The sequence below is a fragment of the Nyctibius grandis genome, chromosome 33 (genome assembly GCF_013368605.1).
Source record: "Nyctibius grandis isolate bNycGra1 chromosome 33, bNycGra1.pri, whole genome shotgun sequence".
Lineage (NCBI taxonomy): Eukaryota > Metazoa > Chordata > Aves > Nyctibiiformes > Nyctibiidae > Nyctibius > Nyctibius grandis.
In genome coordinates, this window is record NC_090690.1 from 1,564,935 (window position 1) to 1,581,511 (window position 16,577).

Genomic DNA, 16,577 nt, shown 5'->3' on the forward strand with positions numbered 1-16,577 from the left:
CCAGACCCGTTTTAGCTGGTGCAACAGGTACGTCTGCACCTGCCATGGACAAAAATTGCTGTGTTTTCCTGCTGATTCTGGATGTCTTGTGTCTGAAGCAGATAGGCTGATCGATGGGGTTTGACGTGGCCATAGCCCAGCGTTGCCTGCCACGACAACGCTGTTAATGAACAGATTTAATAGCAGCCGTGAGAGTCGCTTTACAACCACAGTAACCGCCACGGTGCAGGCAAGATTCACTTACTTCGCAGAGAGATGATAAATATTCTTTAGTTTCCCCATGCACGTTGCTCTTCTGCATGAATGTTTTGGGGTGAGAGGGAGGAAGATCTGTGTCCCTGACAGTCTGGATGTGCCACCGCTCCCTTGCCTTGCCTCCCCACCCCGGGGCTCTCTCCAAAACACTCTTGTCATCTCAATTTCTCCTCCTCTCCCACACCCTGGGCTGTTTGAAACCCGTCTCCAGACATGTCCCTGCTCAGGGTTGGCTGGGGCTGTGTCGTGTCACTTGTCACCCCCTGCTGCAGGTCGCTGGCTTGGGGAAGTGCACTGGATCGAAGGGGGAAAGGGAGGAACCCCCGTGTGCATCTTGCAGCCTGGGCTGGCCCATGGGAAACACGATCAGGTGAGTTATACACCAGCACACTGGTAATATCCCTGTTAACGCGCTCAGGTCCCCAGCGAGCACTGCAACCCTGCCAGCTGGCTAATGAGCTGCTCTCCTTGCATTAGCTGGTGTAATTGTCTTCATATTAACGGGAATGATCTGTTAGTGTTAACACTCTGGGCCAGGATTCGCGTGGTCCTCTCTGCATCCCAGCTGTGGGTGCTTGGTGTGAAAGCGGGGACCCACATGCACCCTATGATGGGTGGTCCCGAGGGCAAAGCTCCCCAGCCCCTTGCCTGTGGCTCCTTCTGATGGGTATTGCTCTTTCCATCCTGTAAATGGGATCGTCTTTTAAAATATTTTGAAATCCACTGACAAAAAAAAAGCACTCTGTCAGAGGTAGGTATTATTGATGTTGTTATTATTGCATCTCCCATCTCCGCTGCGAAGGATGCCTGACCGTGCTGACAGCTGCTATTAAGAAAGTTGCACAGCCAGTGTTTCTGAGGGTGTAATTCTTTCTGAGCAAAGTTAAACACTAAAAGGGGTTATTTCATGAAGTAAAAGCAAGAGCTGTGAAAAAGTTTCTCCGTGACATGTGAATAGTAATCATGTTGTATATTATCCGGAGATAGACCTATTACGAGATCCCTCCATGCTCTTTACAGACGCAGCAAAAGCTGTTATCCCAATTCTGCAGCTGCAAAGGGTAAACTGGGTGAAACTTTCCAGGTGCTGAGGACAAACAGGGGCAGAAATGACATTTCCTTGCAAGGAGTTTCTCATGCTACAGAGCTGAGAAACACAAACGGATTATTTTCCCCAATACAGACAATGTTCCGAGCGCACGCAGACCAATATATGGCTTCAGCCCCTTTATGGCTTTAACATAAAACCAGCAGACATGTGGTGGCTTGGGCTGCATTTTCTATTAGGTGTTAAAATAGCAGGGGGGGAGAGAGAGATGGAGCAGAGCAAGCTCAGAGCACACATCAAAGCCTGCACCTACACTCACTCACTCCTGAGCATCTCTAACAAGCACCTAAAGGGACTGTCCTGGCACTTGGGTGACCGCCACGCGAAGGACGGAGCAGAAAAGACAGGGATTCCTGTCCAGACCCTTCTATTTTTAAGGATCCTTTCGAGCCCTGCTCTGGTTTCCCACGAGCTGAGCAGCGGGGACCAGCCTCGAAGCCCTGTCCCCACCCAGTGCTCGGGGACAGCCGAGATGTCTCAGGCCGGCGTCGTCGCCCAACTCTTGGCTGTCGCTAGCAGGATCCCGGGCACACGGCACAGGCTGCCATCCATTAGCAATTTCCCCAGCGCTGCAATTTATCCCTGTCATTTAGGGTTCTTCTGCTATTATTTAGTCTATTTCCAAGATCTTATTACATTTTTTATTCATAGGGAGGTTAGATTTATATATTGAAGATCAATAAAAGGCTCTATCATGGCTACATTATTAATAAGGAATACATTACATGCAGACAGACAGCCCACTCTATTGGATTTACTTAGTAGATATGCTTTTTGGGGGCAATTCTGAAAATTTACTACCTGTTCGATCTCTCTTCCTCTCCCTGGGCACCCATCCCTCTCTCCTTCTGCGCGGGGATAATAGCAACTTTATTTAGCAGCGTATGTCCTTTGTCCCTGCAGACGACACCATCGTGCCTCGATCCTCTAACAGCCCCTAAATCTGCGCGAGAGGCAGGGTGTGCGCTGTGGGAAGAGCATCCTCGCCTCAGTGGCATTGTAGTCACGTTCTCTTTAGTATTATGCCACTTTATTCCCTTTCTGCTTTTCCAGTCCCACCCGCCCAGGCTCTTGGGAATAGGGAATATGTCTGTGGCCACCTGCAGCACCTGACACCACGATGTCCCCGCCACAGGTAAGAAATCAAGGCACCAACGTAAATTAGGAAAATTCAGGATAAAATCTAATGTTGGTGCTTGATCATGGTTAGTGCAGCCCCACAGCACAAGCACAGAAACTCAGGCTCCTGCTCCAAACTCTCCTCCCAATTCAGATATTGCACCTCGTAGCCACCAAGCAAGGATTGGCCATCATGTGCTTTCAACTCTTTTGCACTTTGCTGTCCTTCGGCTCAGTTCGCGCTGTTATTTATGTGACAGCATCTCCCAGAGGTGTAAAGGGAGGGTGTGCACTGGCCATTGGGCACCCACACGCACGGCTTATGGCTGTTCAGCTGCCCAAAGAGCTGGGTGCGGGTACAGGCAGCGAGAGCAGTGCTGGGGGGGAAGGATTTGCCCAAGGTCACACAGGGAAGGGACAGAAAAGCTCCTCAAGCATCTGCCGAGCCCCAGCCCCGAGGTGGCTCAGCAGGTCCTTGGGCCAGCAAGGGCTGGGCTTGGCGTGGGTGACCCCTGGCCAGCTTCCCACGACGCACCTGCTCATAAATCTAATTCTAATCAGCAGTAATTGACTCTAATTGTCACAATTAACAGGGAGTGGGAAAATATTAGCTGGAATAATCAAATCTGATCAGTCTGACCCTGCCTTTGCCTGGGAAACCTGCGGGGGGGGATAAGTCAACTCGCCCTCATCGCACTTGTACCCTGTCGAGGTTTTACGAGTAGGTGAACCAGGAGGATCATCAGAAACAATTCCAGCTACGGTTCGAGCTCTGACCTCCTTCAGCTAATTACCAGCATGGCAGTTAATCACGGAGAAGCGTTAACAGGTTGGTTCCTCCCTCTGCTTTGGCTGCAGTTCGCACCAGGCAGGGGATGCTGTGTGAGCTGCCGTGAGCTCCGTGTGTGCTGGTTAACACGAGCGGGGCTGGTGGGGAATGTGCAATGTTGCAGGTTCAGTCCCGGGGTGGGAAATCAATACAATGCCTAGAGTTCTTGCATACTGAAACTGGCTTTCCTTCCCCTGGTGCTCTTAGCATTCAGGACCTCTCCACGCTCAGTCTCGAGCTCATGCATGCAGGAGAGCAAAGGATATTTGGCTCAGAAGGTTTTGCAAATCTTTAATTATCATCTTTCCTTGAGATCTGCGGGTGAGCGGCGTCAGGTAAGAATTACAAGGAAAATATCTAAGACAATATCACAATTACACTATGTAATTCACGAAACACCTCGAGGATTTGCTCAAATCCTCAGCACTTCCCAGGCTGTCCTGTGCAGGACTCAGCCCTCAGCGTGGTCATCTTAGGCTTTGAAAAAAAATAAAAATAACAACCTCATCTGGTTTTTTTTTTCCCCAGCTCTTCCAAAATACGTATCTTTTCCCCGTGTTCCTGAAAAAAAGGCAACCCAGCCACTCAGCATTCATAGTCTCGTGAAGTTCTGTCTCTTCTGCTCGAACTAAACTGTGTCCCTGATCAGAATGAAATCAAGTATTTAGCAGCATTAAGTATTTTTAACTACACTATTTATTACACTCTGGATTGTGGCTTGTTACAGGATTTCTCAGCCATTATATGATTTTGGAGGGGAGATTTTTTTTTTGTTGTTCTCTCAGGAGCTTGTAGCACTTAAAATTGTGTTGTATAATAGTATAACCACCTAAATTAAATGTGTCTCTGCTGTACGATGCTTTATGTTAATTCCACAGTGCCAGAGCAAGCTGTAGATGGGCAGGGCAGCTGCAAATGTGCTGGACCCGACTCTGCTCCTTCGGGATGTAAATTAAGAGATGCTCCAGCAAGCACAGTGCAGCTTGAAGATGGGAAAGGCAGAGCAGGATGGGACCCGCCAGTTGCCCTGGCTGGGGGTGCGCACAGCCGAGCTCCCAGCAGTGATTGTGGCTTTTTAAAAAATTATTGTTATTATTTACTTGATGGCAAAGCCCCAGCCACGATGGGCTGCGGCTCTCCTGCAGCCACCGGTCCCTGGGGACAATGTGACGGTGTCCCCCACGGGGACCACTCGGCCATGGCAGGGTTGGGGACGGTTGGAGGTGGGTGCAGCGGGGCTGGACTCGGGACTCGCAGGGGTGCAATAAATACATACATAAATGCACGCTCCATCGCTTGCATCGGTGCTAAGGGGGTACAAAATGCAACTACAGATGGAAAATCAGCGCCCAGAGAATTGAAATGCTTCTCTCAAATTTAGCGGGTGTTTTGGGGCAGAATAAGGGACCAAACCTGAGATTTCCCGGAGCATTTCAGGTTCACACACAGCTCCCAAGCGCAGAGCTGGCAGCTGGAGATGCCAAGGCACGGCGCGGGACGGAGCAGCCGGGTTAACCGACGGGCTGGGGAGAAATTGGTATGCGAGCTCCAGCCTTTGCATCAGAGCCTCACAAAGGCAATTCCCAGCAATTGATATAAAAAGGTGTCAGTTCTGGTTTAAGTACTGTATTACCAGCAAAAGATTTATCTGCTTCAAAGGCAGGTCCCGTGCCACCGAGGGAATAAACAGCTCTCCTCCTTATCTCTTTCGCATAGCGCAATATTTTTTCAGTTTGACTTTGGCTGGAAAAAAGACTTTTTCTTCCACTTTCTTATTCACATATTGTAATTTAGAACAATCCCCCCCCAAACCTCCCTGGAAATGTTCCCTGAAAATGGTTTATTGGGGTTGCTGAGGGGGGCGAAGGGGTGGCTCATTGCCCTGGGAAAGGTGGAGGGGGATGGAGGGGAGGTTTTTGGGGCTCCTTCCCAGGGATGGAGGCAGCTGGTCCAGAAAATTCCCACCAACCATTGGCTGTTTGTGCAGAAATCCTGGAAGGAAACTGCAAACCACATCTCTGGCCACCACTGGGTCACCCAGCATCTCGTGGATGGGACGCGAGGAGCGAGGGATGCACGGAGGGGTTCATCTCCCAACCTCTTTACGTGCTCAAACAGAAGAGTGAGGGAGCCAGCTCTGCTGGGTGATGGAGAGGCTGCTTCCCCGCTGCCGGCTCACGAGCAGGGCGCGTAGATCAATAGATAAAACAGTTTTCACTAGCTCGTTTGCCGAGCTGCTGAGCTGGTGCCGTACCTGGAGCTGCATGGGAATGAGCCGGCCCTGGCGCTGCGTTGGGGCTGTGCACGGGGATAAAAGGAGAGGGTGTGGGGTCCTGCTTTTCCGAGTAATTCAAGTTAGACCGTTTTTAAAATTATATCTTTAAACATATTTATACAGGCCATGTATATTTTACATGCCGCCAGCAATGCATTTTATGAAGCATATAAAAAAAAGCATATAAAAAAAAGCAGATGGAAATTATCTGTTTCTCCTGTACAGCTTGTCTCTTTTTGGGAGGGGAGAGATAACAAAGGACCTATTTCATTTTGCTGTTTGCCATGCAATAAATTGAGAAGCAAAGTTTCAAAAAATGCTTCTTTCTCCCCCCTCTTTTTTAAAGCCATTCTAAGCTGGGAAGACCCAGCAAATGGAAAACATTATTTGCAGGCTATCAGCCCACAGTCCCTTTTGCTCCCCTCTCTTGTTTGCTCACTGAAATGAATGGGCTCTTTCGGCAGCGAGGATCATAATGTTAATCAGAACTAAACAGCACTGTGTTTGCAAAGAATCACGGATCTTCCCCTCCGCAAACTTTACAAAATATTTCTTCAGATATTTGGGAACAATTAGATCAAGCCCAAGCGAAAGCTGCTGCCGGGCGCGGATCGGCAGCTCTCCTCTTCATCAAATATTCAGCGTGGATATTTCATTATCAGCCTAATTCATACGCTGCAGCCACGGCTGGGTGGTTTTAGAAATTAAACTGTACTTTCACCTCTAACGAATGCAGTCCCTGGCAGGCGGTGGAGGGGGGGGGAGGCTGCCGTGCCGCTGGCTCGCTGAGAGGGGTGGGAGGGGGCTGCGGCAAGCAGGGCTGTGCGGGGCTTCACCTTTCATAAGCAAAAAATTAATCACATCCAAAGCGATCCGGTGAATGAAGCTAGCAAGCTGTGCAATTACAGCAGTGTACAGGAGTTAATTAGTCGCTTGCCTTTGCTGTGGAGAGAGCCCTGCGGAGCGCTGGAGCTGGCGAGGGTTCGCCGGTGGGGCCGGTGCGTGTTCTGCATCCCGGGGCTGGGGTGAACCAGGAGCGATTCAGCTCCTTGGTGATGCTAACCCTGCCCCTGGGAGGAGCGATGATGTGGTGACAGCATGGCCGTGCTGGTAGTGACACGTGGACCTGGGCAGGGTGGGAACCAGGGGAGGGGAGAGGAGGTCTGGCTGCTCAGACACCTGCGATGGGTCGAGGTGGGGTGAACTCTGCTTCCCCGGGCGAGCGCCGGGCTGAGCCGTTGGCTGTCGCGGCAGCAGCAGGGACGCTGGCACGGGGACCTAATTAAGCACTTTATGCATGGGTGGTTGTAATGAAAACCATATTGGCAAGAGAGCTGCTCTTGGCCATGCTCAGGATTCACCAGTCGTGAGAGAAATGTTTAAAAAACCAAAGGAAAAAGCCCCACGCTTTGCACCGGAGCACGGCAGGTCTCTCCCACTCTCCTCCCCACCTCTTGCCTATCAAAGCACGTGGCAGGTGGAGGATTCTCCAACCTGCCGAAGGATTTGGCCACCGGCTACTGGAGGCAGGAAAACTTTTGGATTTATTCACGGCCACCTGCCAGGGGCTGTCATTCCCCACGCTGAGCTACAGCCTGAAGTTTGCTGTGCCATAAATCAGCTCCTCTTGGACATCATAACTCTTCTTTATAGGCTCTTTCCCCCTCATAAATAAAGCTCATTCCATATGTATATACTGCAAAAGGCAAAGCCTGATTTGCAGCTCTGTGCCAGCTCAGGTGGCATCTCTCTGGCAGATGACAAAGTGCCCGGGGAATCTCTCCTGCGCGGCCACATCCCTGTGTGGGATGAAGCCCTGAGCAGGGTCCCGCGGCTGCGGGGACCAGGACCCTCCAGGGAGACCTGGGCGAAGCAAGGATGGGGGTGCGTGCTCTTTCCCATCCAAATTCATGTACAGCAGAGCAGGGAGCGGAGCCAGCCACTTGGGCAGCCCTTCAGCCCCAAAATCCTCTTTGCATGCAGAGAATAAATGCATATACAGAAATTAGGACCAACTGAAGAGACATGTCATTAACAGGAGGGAAAAAAAGGAGATTTGCAAGAAGCGTCAGCAAATCGAGCACAGTCTGAGGCTTGTTTTCCCTTCCCCTACACACTCTCCCAGGGGACACAGCAGGGATGGAGGTGGCTCCTCAGGGGGACGGGATGGAGATGGTGGCTGCAGCTTTTGCTCTGCTCCCTCCTCGGCATCCCCTGGCCAGGAGCGGGGAGGGAGCAGGGGTCAGCGCTCAGCCTCAGACAAAGACCTCGTTTCAGCCAAAACAGTCGAGCAATTTATGTCCTCCACTGTCCAGATGAAGAATGGACCCCTCTCTTTTTGTCCTCTGGCTGGTATTTTAATGGCAGATTAACAGGAAATAGGTCTAAAGGTGCAATCTGCCTTTTTTTTTTGTCCCTTAAAAAGACTGCAGAACTGCACATTGGCATTTGGGTTTTGCAATGGGCTTGAAGAAGTCACCAGCCAGTGACCCCATCTGAGAGCCCAGGGCTTGGAAACACTTCGCCCAACCCATCACAGCACTTTCTTCTCCCTTTATCGCTCCCACGGGGATGCCAGGGATCTCTCAGGGATGCCAGGGATCTCGCAGGGATGCCAGAAACGCTGAGACCAGACTGAACCCAAGCGCGTGTGGATGCAATTCCCACTCAAGTCACTAACAGCAGCTCTCTGGCTTCTGGTGCAGGCAGCTCCCACCTTCTGCCTGCCATCTCCAGCCAAGATAACTCACACCTTAGCTGCCTCTTGACTATTAACAAAGCCGTCGGCGCCCAGAATTACTTAGAAATCCTAATGCAGTCTAATCAATGCTGCTTTCACCCCTGCCGGGAGCCATGGGGCTGGGAGGGGGCAGCGAACAGCATCCCCCGAGGTGTTTCCTTCCAGGAGAACCTGTCCCTCACCCACTTCTGAGCACTCAGAAGGGAGTCAGGGATGTTGCTCTTGACTGAGGATGGATGAAGCAACCAAGGTGAACTCTCCATCACAGCTGAACACCGTCTCCTCCTTAGCCTGAAGGACCCTGGAGCATCTCTTCCTTATTCGCCCCTTAAATTTAATACCACAATCAAGCACCTCTCCAGATTTATAGCGGTGTGCTCTCCGGTCCTCATGCAATGTCACGCAGGTTTATGGGGTGCTGTTGATTTGGACCAGTGATCACGGTGACAGGAGTGCAACGCCAGGACACTTTCCAGGGCTGCCCCTGATTTACATCCGTGATTCTGCTTAATCACAAGCGCTGCCAATGAAATCCCAGGCAAAGGAGCTTATACCAATGTGGCAAAAATTTGCCCTATAAATTATCTTTAGAGCACAAGGATTTCGAGCATGCCTGTCCTAGATTAAGCTGTGTCCTTGTCAGTCTTGAACTAGAGAGGAAATAAATCCCTCTCTCCTTTTTTTTGCCTGACCGACCTGGCTGGAAAGCCAAGGCCTGGCAGGAGACAAGCCCTGCCCGCTGCTCCCCGTGCACGTGCCTTGTCTCCATCATGGCCGGCAGAAATATTGCCAGCATCCCTTTCATTTCATCAAGAGGGAAACTGAGGCAGGGAGTGAGACGAGGGAGGCTCCAAGGTCCCTTCAGGGCTTGTTGCAGAGCCAGGGAAAGAGCCTGGGGAGATAAGAAATGGCTCAGCAGAGCCAGAAATGCCCCCGAGCTGCAGCAGCCGGTGCTCCTGCTCCTCCGCGGCTGCCGGCATGTGTAATTAAATAATCAGTTATGGGTGCGTGGGCTTTACGGGTGCGTTCACGCCGCTGTGGCAGGCAGGGGACGGCCGGCTGCGGGCAGGAGCGCGGTGCTCTGCCAGATGGGCCATCAAACCCCGCGCGGCTCCGCTGCCTTCGCGCTCCTCGTTTGCAGCGAATTTACAAATCCTTTAAGTACGGAAAAACGGAGCCTTCCCCCAGGAGAGACAGATGGCTGCAGAGGCATCAGGAAGGCAGTCAAAGCAGAGGGGGTTTTGTTGTTTGGTGGTTAATATCTGTGTATCTACGTACGTCTGCAAATGATCCATTGGTGTTTGACTCTCCTGCCCTCCTCCTCCTCCTCCTCTCGCCTTGGCCAGCGCGGGGGGCTGCGGGGAGCCCGGCCCTCCTCGCCAAGGTTTTCCTTTATTCCCTCTGGGGAGGGGGTAGGACTGATGCTGGGCCAGACTCAGCCCCTGCATCACCTCCCATCCCGGTTCCCACCATGCAACCGCTGCACCAGTGGCTTCCAGCCTTGCTCCCAGTTGCAGAGCCAGGGTGGCTGGGTGGCTCTTTAGGGGCTTTAGCCAGAGGCAGTGTCACCCTTCCCATGGCTGCTGGTTCAGGAGGTGATGGGGAGCGGGACGGTGCTGGCAGGGCGGGCAGCGAGGGGATGCTGGGCGGCAGCTGAGGCTGGAGCATCCTTCAGCGGGGTGAAGGCAGCTGCGAGCACCTTTTTTATATTCCTTTTATTTTTTTTTGCTTAAATAGCAGCAGGGCTTTTCAAATTCTCAGCCTCGTGAGTCACCTCGCCTAGCAAGAGTCCAGGCAAGAGGGCACGTGTGGGACAGAGATAAATCTGGAGCCCCGCTGGCTGTTTAGTTACGGCGCAGGAATAAATGTCTGCTGCGTGTCAGCTCTTTGCAAGGTCCTCCGATGTCCTTCCGGCTCCAGCGCCGCTGCACGCATTCTGTCTGGGGCTGAACAAATACATCCATGGCCAGAAATTGATTTTCTAAAAATGTAATATGCACACAAAAACCGACACGTATAAAATATGTCGGTTTGTGGGGGAACAATTGCGCTTCTTTCCTGCCCCCAAAAAATCAATTCTAAGAGAGTATGTAAAAATACAATGGCACTAAACTCCGAATAATTAGGTGATTGTGCTAAGAGAACATCTTATTTAAAAATGGCTCAGCAGTACAGAGCTGTGAGACACAATCTAATCAGAATGAACCAGGAAATGTAGCGGTTTCCAGGTGAGTAAGCTGAAATGCAGAAGTCATTGTAGGAAAGGGAGGGGGAAAAAAAATTCAGGGCTGGAAATGACAAGGGAAGGAAAGGAGAGGAATCAGCTACAGAGACGGGAGTAATAGCAGCACAGTGCCATCATTATTTCTGAGCAGAAAGCACAGCAAAAAGAATGAGGGGAAAACACGAAATTAAATCAAATATGATTACCGAACAAATAGAAAAGGACCAGCTCAGGGTGTAGGTTGGTTTTTTTTTTTCAGAGTGTGTTTGGGCAATGAGGAGCCGGCTGGAGCAGAGGCAGGGATGGGAGAGGCTGGGGGACATGGGGGGAGTGGGGTAGGGGGGAGCAGAGCTCGTCCCCATCGCCCCATCACACCCCACAGCAGCCTCATCCCAGAGCAGACGATCCCTTCGGGTTGGGAACAAGCAGCAAGAACAGGTGGGAAACTGTTACCCTAAAAAAATGGGTTTTTAATCCCATTTTCATGCAAATGTCATTGCAGTAAAGAACATGGAAGTTCAACACAGGTACCAGGGCATAATTGCTTCTGGATAGATTGCTTTTTGGGGAAAAAAAATAAAATTCTTTAATTTTGAACTCCCCAGTGCACCAGCTGCTCCTTCACACACCCGGGAGCTGGCGGGGGGCTCACTGTCCCATGCTGGGGTCACCTGCAGGCAGCACGATGGGAAGCAGCATCCTCCTCCCCATCCCTTCTCTCCGTACTTTGCCTTTGCTTTCTCATAAAATCACAGAATCACAGAATCACAGAATCTGTACCCTGGGAAGGTCAGTTCTGACCCGTGCTCCCTGCAAACGTGCTGAGTCACCACCTCATCTCCCATGCATTGAACTCTGCAGACCTGGAGGACATGCCGACAGCAAGGCACGGGGATTTGGCCATTATTTTTCCCTTGCCTCCCCCGCCTCCATCTCTCTCCAAAAGAGGATTATGGGTTGCACCTATTAATTTTAGACCTGAAGCACCGAGTGGAACTTTGCTGAGTGTTTTATAACCCGCTTTCTCCCAAATCCCCTCTCCTCCCAGCGCTGCGCTCGTGCCCTTCCTGGCAAGGAAGGAGAAACCAGTGCGGCGGTGGGACTGGGTGGGATGGCTGGGGGGCCTGGTCCAGCGATGCGGGCGAGGGGCCGTGCTCCCGGGGTGCCCAGCCTGGGGGTGGAGGGACCCTGCAGCAGCCCAGCTCTCCCACCAGCTCAGGCTCTTGCTCAAGGCGAGGGGTGCCTGAAGCAGTCCTGCTGATCCCACGCTATCTGCCAGAGCTTGGAAAAGACAGGAGGGGATTGCGCATCGCTCAGGGAGGGACAGCAGCTCCCCATGGCCCTGCTGTGAAAGGGACCATTTTGCAGGCGGGTGAAGCACAACCCTCTCTTGCATTAGCACCAGCAAATTCTTCCTAATCCCCCCTGGGCTTCGCCGACCCATCGCTCCCATTCAGATGTGTCTATTAACCTGTTTCTCGCGAGCCCCGCGGGGGCCGGGTCTGTGTGGGTATCTCTGCCCAGCACCTTGCACGCTGGCCCCGCTGCTGGCCGGGGGCCCTGGCACCCAGCGCAGCGTAAATCCTAATAAACCCCGAGCTCCGCAGCGTGGCTGTGCCAGAGCCCCTGCCAAGAGCAGACAAAGGCTGTGCCACCGCGCTGCAAAATCAATTTGGCAGCTCCCGGGGCTGTGCCGCTCCCGCAGCGACACAGGAGCATCGTCCTGGGGAGCCCCAGCTGCCCTCGCCCTCCGCCGTGATTAAAATGTGAAGTGTTTGGTAGGGTTGTCTATAAACCTGGTGGTGATGGATTGATTTCACTCCCAAACTTTTACATCCCGAGTCCTGCACCGCGCCGGCAGTGAGCGTGGCCACGCGGGGAAGGTTTTATAGAGCATAAAGGCACAGGCGCTGTAAAATAAGGGGAGAGGGGATGGATTAAAGCAAGCCCTGCTCAGGAGGAGATGCAGGCATGAATGTGTGTGTGCAAGAGCAGCTGCCAGGGGAGATTTGCTGCCATAAAACCAGGCACTGTCACTGTCACCCTTTCGTCCCTTCCTGCCAGGCAGCTTTACACACTCCCAGGACTCTGTGCATCCCTGAAGCGGGGTGGGAAAGGGAAGGATCCCAACAGATTAACCCAGAGCAAGCACAATATTGATGGTGCCAGAAGAGTTGGGGTTTTTTTTTACATTTATTTATTTATTTTATTATAAATAGCCAAAAGACTTGATCCCAATTCCCCTTTAAATGGGAAACCATAATATTGATAGTTTGCAACAGATACAAGATGAATTGAACTCCTCCATCAGCCAGCAGAACCTCTTTTAACAGGGGATATATCGAAGCCATAAATTCCTGAAGACAGGATTGCTATGCAACAGCATAATAGATCTTCTGTTCAATCTTTTATACATTATGTTTTGTCCTGCATTTTGGTAGAAATATTTATGGACTGGGAGATGTTCCTTGAAGAAGTATTGGCCCTAAGGGTCTCTCCTGCTCGCTGTGCTTTGTGGCCTTGGGTTATTTGCAGGGCTGCTCCTCTGCGGGGCGAGCAGAGGGGCTGGGGTTGGGTGCTGGTCCGGGCTGAGTTTTCTGAGGCTACTTCGCACTCGATTCAGGTTCATTATTTGACCTCAAGGATGCCTGGAGCTCCTGTTTCCTCAATAAAAAAACAGCTGTATGTCACGAGACACCCCAGGACACCAGCACGTCCCTGCCTCTCCTCTGTGCAAGCACGGTAGGAGACTTTAAAATTAATTTTGCTGCATTTTTCGGTGGGTTTCTTTCTCCACCTTGAATGGGAAAAGCACCAAGGAAATGCACTTTAAATAGGTAAACAAAAAAAGGAATTCTCCCGAATCACAATTTCCTTTCATGTGGCTCTGCCTCAAGGCTTCTGGCTGGTAAAATTAAAGAAATACAATTAAACCGTAGCTGGCTCCCCAGTGCCTCTGTGCAAACTAAGGCAAAATACGACTGGCGCACACAGAAAAAGCACCCAGGCCCCCCCAGCTTCGCTGCTTTAATTTAAGCTTCTATTCACATCCCTGTCAGCAGCCAGGAACGGGGCCCATCTGCTGCTACTCCACAGTCTTGAGTGAAGCGAGCTGGCAAGTCTCACCTGGGCTCCTCATGGGCAGGTGCCAGCAGGCTAAAAATACAGCTAGAAATGACCCTTTTCTTGGCAGCCTCCAGGAAGGCTGAGAGCTGCAGCAAGACAAGTGCTGGCAGGGAGCAGCGCTCACTTTTTCAGGAGGAAAGGTGATTTTTCCATCGGAGCCACCTGGACACCTGGTAGGCTTTCTGTCCTGTGCCGGCTCTTGATCATGGTCGAGTCTGTCACTTAAAGGAGATGTCCCACGGCTCCTGGGAAGCCACAGGCTTGGCAGAGGGGATGCAGGATCTGAAGGGATGGAGCTGTGCAGGAGCTCACGATGGGATGGAGCCAAGACGAGCTAAGCAGAAAAGTGCATCTCCATCCTGCAGGAATTCCTGATGCCTTTATGCCTTTTTTTTTCCATTTTAAAAAAAAATCCCTTTTTCCAGAAATAAAAGCAGCCAGTGTACTGAGCATCGTTGGTGTCAGCACCCTCATCACCCAAAGCAACGGAGGGTTTTAGCCCTCCTGAGTTTGGGTCCCAGCCCAACCAGGTGCTCAGTGCACTTTGTGTTCACACTTCGGCGTGAAAGCAGATAAATCCAAGAGCAGCCGGCGCGGCTGGTCCCTGGGTGCACCAGCAAACAGGGGTGAGACAAGTCAGAGGCAAGCGAAGAGCTTTGGAGCCCGTCGCCCTGACTTCTGGAGGGGGTTTTATCTCGTTAAAACAAACGAACAGACGACTGTTGCCTGCGTTGACACGGGGACTGCGCTTCCCGATTACACCTTATAAACCCCAAGCTGTTCACTGCCGCGGCAGATAAGTGGAGCTTTTAAGAGGAGGAGCTGTGGTCTGGGGTTTGTACGTTTAATACACTTTATGTGTGTGTGATAACATGAGGAGCCCAAACCATGCGCGCGGCGGTGGCTTCTGCGTTGCAGGAGGAGGCGGCATCATCCCCCAGAGGGGTCCAGGGATGGAGCATCCCTCCAGGGGATCCCCTCTGTAAAGGGCTCATGAGGTTTGTGAGGTTCCCACAGCCCCTTCGGCCACGTGCAGCCTTTTTCTGAAGCCGCTTCCAGAGCTCTAGATGTGATGGATGCACATCACATAAAGCACATCTTAATCAATGTGAGAGATTCTCCTTAAAACCCGATGATTTTGATCTGGAGCCTGACAACTTGGTAATTTATATGCAGTGCAGCATAACCAAAGAGCTTGTTATGCAAACACAGACTACTGATTTGACAAATCTCCTGGAAACAGAATTAATGTCTGTATTCTGTGAAAAGATGTAATTTATTTTAATATTTTAAAGAGAGAAAATTATATATGCATGTATATGTGTGCATAAATAGAGCTAAACAGAAATAAACACATATGCACATGCAGGGATATATATTTACAAATATTTCAATACAATTATGTGAATATGCATGAACTGTAGGGACAAGGATGGATGGATGGATGGATGGATTCTTAGTGGATGTAGATCACCGTATTTCAAGTAGTGTCAATGGGATTATGTTGAGTTACACCAGTTCCAAACGTGGCCAAAAGCAGATAGTTAATTAGACCCATACTGATAACCTGGTGCTTCTAAACCCATCGAGAAATGCTGCTATTACCCGGCGCCGAGCAGGGCCTGCAGGCTTTGTGCCACTGCATTAAACAATAAGATGCTGAATTGGAAATGACCTCCTGATTATCAGTGGCATCTCACGCTGTCTTTATTTATGGGCTGCAATAATATTAGTATAATATTATTGTTGTCCTTTTTGAAAACGATGCGTTATTTATGGCGATGAGGTAGGAAACACAGTCTGCATAATTGAGGGTTTGATGGAACGAAACATATGTGAGAAATTTCTTAATTTGATTTCAGACACACGCACTGCTCGCTACCCAGTCTCCTTATCTCCCCGTCTAGTTGTCTGTCTCCATATGGGCACATCCATTTATCTGTCGCTCTGTTACTTCTGAGACTCCTGCTTCTCTGGGATCCAATTTTTTTTCTCTTTATGGAGGAGGCAGAAAAGCTGGTGAGAGCACAGACGGGCAGGAAAGGGAGCTCTTGCAGGAGAGGGCTGAGCATGGGAGCGGCAGGGCGAGGAAGCTTGGAAGATGTGGGGAAGAGAGAGACACCTCGAGGTGGGGGAAAAAGGGAAAAGAAGTAGAGAAAAAGGATTTTGCAAAGTTTAAAATAACCTTCCAACAGCCCAGGACTTGTGTGTCAATGCCGATGCTTATGACCTCGCTGCCTCTGGTTTGCTGCTCATCCCTCCCGCAGCTAACCAGGCAGCATGGATCACCACCGAGAAGTTTTATATCATTTGCATATCTTTTATTAATGTGATTTGATTATTGTTAGGTGTGTACAAGCCCTCTTGTTCCGGCAGGACTCGGTCGATACCTTCATGGGCAGCTACCTATGGGCACCGCTCCCTACGCATTGTGTAAGCAGGAGAGGCTGTAGGAAACTAATTAAGCATTCTGTCCTCCTTTTGCCTCAAAGATGCTATGCAAAAGCAAAGCCTATTGAGTGTTCAAGCAGAATTCTTATTAATTTTGTGTGTGAGATAGGAGAATAATTGCCTGGAAACCTGGTTTAAAGAATGGAAACAGACTGTCTCTTCTTTCTTACTTAATTTGTATCGACTTCTTTATTTTTATTTTTGGGAGCTGCGAACGTGGGGTGTGATTTTCAATGCTTTAAAATGTGTATTATGTCCCCGCTTAAGGACGTGCTGTGAAGTGGGTTAGACTAGCAAGAATGCACTGCCCTGAATACAGGCGAAATAGTGCCAATAATAATAGTAACACGAATGTCAGGGCTGTCACCGCGCCGTGCTCCAACGTGGCTTTGCTGCCTTCGAGCTGGTGGGAATCGCCTTGGCCAGCCCTAAGTGTGCAGAGTCACACAA

General features: G+C 50.7%; 1 long non-coding RNA gene across 1 annotated transcript; it reads left to right on the forward strand.

Annotated features, from left to right (window-relative positions):
• Positions 1-557: 557 nt before the first annotated feature.
• LOC137675314 (uncharacterized) lies at positions 558-3,289 on the forward strand. Its single transcript, XR_011049947.1, has 3 exons — positions 558-625; positions 2,417-2,498; positions 3,195-3,289. It is a non-coding gene; the product is annotated as an uncharacterized lncRNA (long non-coding RNA).
• Positions 3,290-16,577: the final 13,288 nt, after the last annotated feature.